We start from the raw sequence: 3887 nt of genomic DNA on the forward strand, positions 1-3887 counted from the left end.
CCTTTGTCTTCCAAGCTTCCACTTATTTGCATCTTCACAAACTTCTTGTTTACTGTAGCTTTTCTACCTTGGAGAACTCATCCACAGCAGTCTCCCATTGCCTGAAGAAGGGTGTTTGTGCCCGAAAGCATACAAAGAACTTTTCCCGCCAACTATTTAGTTGGTCTAATAAAATATCACATCTACCCAAAGAACCTTGCCTGCCAAATCAGCAAGACACTTGAGCACACACTAAAACAAATGCTTGGGTTGCATCAACTTCCTTGAGTAACAGCAGCTTCCTGAACTGAGACCCAAGCCATTTGCATCAGCCATTTCTGATTCAAAGAATTCACCAGAACAAGAAATAAAGCAGCGAAAGAAAGGATGATTTAAAGAGTTTAAAGCTTGAATTAGCAGTAGCTTGTGTGATCCAAGGACTACTTTCCACCCTATGCCTCTACAGCATCTAGTACAATCTAGCACCCTGAACCTGGCTGGGAACCTCAAACATTGTCATACTATTACTATGGCTAATGATGATAGGGGTAGTTTCTTTTATACTAAGTAGGAATGACAGATTCCCACCCATGCTGTGGGATCAGAGTGGTTTCAAATGAATAAGGATCCTCAAATGTTAGACAAAATGGGAGCTTCCCTCCATATTCTTGCCTTTAAAGTCAGTTCACTGTTACAGAGCTATGCTTTGGACAATTTATGCTGGCAGCTGGCCTGATAATATATTTGCAATTCAGCTGAAAGACAAATGAGAACATTATGCAACTGAACGTTTCATGACCACAGTTTCTCAAATGTCTCTTAGGTTGTTTTTTGTTTTTTTTTCTTTCCTTTCTTGAATTAAAAAATATCCTGAGTTTTCACTTGGCCTGGGCATAATTTTTATGACTAGAATTGATTAAGATTTACATGCTTAGGGCACATCTATATGAGATGCTACCTGTGCAGTAGCCAAAAAATACCGCGCAGGAGCATGCCACAGCATGGACTGTTTTAATACACTATTGCACAGTACTATTAAGCTACTGCGCAGTAGCCTCACCTAAAAGACAGTCACCAACACTACTGCACGGTAACTCCAATTACTGCACATTTATTTAGTGCTTCCTAATACAAGTACTAAATAAATGCACACTAATGACTGTGCAGTAGCATCTCATGTAGATGTGCCCCTGGTTGACTGAAGTTAGCCACCTATAGAGCCATATATAGGATGGACCCCAGTAGCCTAAGTTTCAGAGGTGTTGGGTAGGTTTCCAAACCCTATGAAAACATAGCCACTCACACCGAGGTTCCTACATATAGATTTAAAAACTTAATAGGGATGGTTGAAAATTTGACACTGCAACTTATGAAGGAAAATTGGATTCTCCACCAAAAAAGCTTTTTTCTAAAAAATGTCTGATATTTCATCAAAAAGGTCTAGTATTCTAGCCAAAACCTGGAATATTTTTATTCAAAATAGCACTATGCCTCACAAGAGTTATAATTCCAATGTCTTATGTTCCATTTCCCCCCCAGGCACTGGACTCATGGGCCAGACCATCTCGCACAGTACACCACAGCCATGGACTTCCCTGATGAGCCCTTGCCTTCTGTCCAAAGAGGAGAGAGCTATGTCATGGATGATGAAGTCTGTCCCACAAAAGTGAACAAGAATGTGAGGCTCCCAAACTCCAACACTGTAAAGTACTGTGATGCCATCACAGATTTTAGCTGAAACCTTTTGCAAAAGTAAAAAGTTTCTGAGGATGCCCCCTTCATCCAACCATCTCCAGTCCATAGGTTCAGGCACTGCAGTGCAAATATTTTGTACTGAAAGCCCTCCTTCTGATTTTAACTGGTGCAGAGATATGCCGCTACTAAGCACAATAGGAAGTACCCGTATTTAGTAAAATATTAATTTATTAAAATCTCAGTATGGTTTAAATGAAAGAACTTAAAGGAGATCTTCGGAGCATGTGAATGTCTTTATAGCTGAATGAAGTCAATAATGAATCTGCCTAGATTCCAGAAGAACTGAAGTATGGCATTAAGGCAAAGATTATGGTCTTGTGATATCAGTTCTTTCTATATTTGGTGCTGACTTATTGTATGATATGGACAAAGTCACAGAACCTCAGTTCTTCAATCTGTAATATAGACACAATATTAACCTACCTCTAAGAGAGGTTCTGACCTCAGTATTATTATTAGTCTTTCTGTTTGGGCAGACATTTAGCAACCAAAACTAGGTCAAGATGTTCTTCAGTGGTTCACTGCTTTATCAAGTTTTATTTTTGTTTTACTCTCTCTCTTATGTAAGCTGCCCTCAGCCTGTCAGGAAGGGCAGTGCGCACACACACACACACATCCCTTATTGATACTCCTTAACATTTCAAGTGAAATTTTAACCCTCTGCATACTGTCAGCTATTGCTAGGATATTGTGATGGTAGAGTCTTATAAGAATTCATATAAAGCTCTGTACTATTTCTGCTGTGACAAAGACTTCCTTTGTAACCTCACTTTCCTGTCTTTGAGCCTAAGTTCCTCCATCTATAAAGTGTCTTAATAGTACTCCCATATAATTATAAGGGAATTTGGGGGTGCTTAGATATTGTGAGGATTACTGATAGACTTTTCTATGGTAAAGAAAAAGCATCACAAATATCTTGCAACTTGGATAAGAGAACCCAAGTCTCCTTATACATTAAACACAGCTCCATGTAGGTATTAGTTACAAAAATATAAATATACCAACTTCAGTGAAGCTGCCTCAGATTTATACTGATTAGAGAAAAATCTATTCCAATTAATGTGATTTAAGGAGGAAACATATTGGAACTTTGGCTGCCCTAGAAATGTCTAATAACCACCCTCTGTGGTACAACCCAGAATATATATTTTTTGAAACAGCCACTTCCTCTCTTCCAACTGATGTTGGCATATGCTATTATTTTTATATAAATACAAAATACATCTCCTGTAACAATTTGATTCTGACCATCCAAAAGGACAGAAATCTTCATGGGTAGCCTAGAAGCTGCGATGTCATTCCTTGATATTTCTGCCCTCTGCGTCCTACCTCTGTTGTAATTTATTTCTGATTTAAATGGTAAGAACCATTGAGAAAATAATGCAGATGTTAGAAGAAATCTTTCCATCCATGCCAGGCACACTTATAGGGTTATTGAAAGAAAGAAGAGAAAAATAAAAGTTTTATGACAATATAAGAAACTAATGAGTTCTGCTATAAGGTTAACCAAAAAAGAAATGATGGTGTATCTGTTTTGTTTGGTTTTAAGTGCATTAATAAGGAAACTGAAACACTGAACCCAAACCATTACTTTTAATTTCCTGAGGGAACGCTGCCACACCATTGTGCTGGTCTCAAGCCCAGATGTAGAAAGGAAAGTTCAGGAAATTAAAAATATAAATTTGAAATTTTTGGAAGCCCTGAAAATTTTTGGGGTATCCTTTCCATCCTCTTCAAATTTTTAGAAAATAAGAAAAAATATTTTTCCAAGCCTTTGAAATAAACCCATGATAGCATGTAGACCTCAAATTAAATGGAATAAAAGTTAGCTCAGACAGAGTCTTATCTTCACTTCACATATCCCTGTAAAAGACTCTATGCAAGATAGTTGTTCTGAGTTAACAACTTGCTGTGCAGCTGTCGTAGGCTAAAGCAATAAACTAGAACTAACATTGCTGATTTGCATGCAAGGGACACCTCATAATTTCTTCCAAGGCTCATCATAAAAAAATACTGTTGAAAGGGATCTGGGGAGATCAGCTAATACAACCTCCTATTCAAAGCAGGACCACCCTGAACTAGACCATCCTAGCCAAGGTTTTGTCTTCCTAGGTATTAAAAACCTTCAGGGATGCAGATTCCACCACCGCTCT

The sequence above is a fragment of the Gavialis gangeticus genome, unplaced genomic scaffold, assembly GCF_001723915.1.
Source record: "Gavialis gangeticus isolate Ggan-Ray unplaced genomic scaffold, GavGan_comp1, whole genome shotgun sequence".
NCBI classification, from domain to species: domain Eukaryota; kingdom Metazoa; phylum Chordata; order Crocodylia; family Gavialidae; genus Gavialis; species Gavialis gangeticus.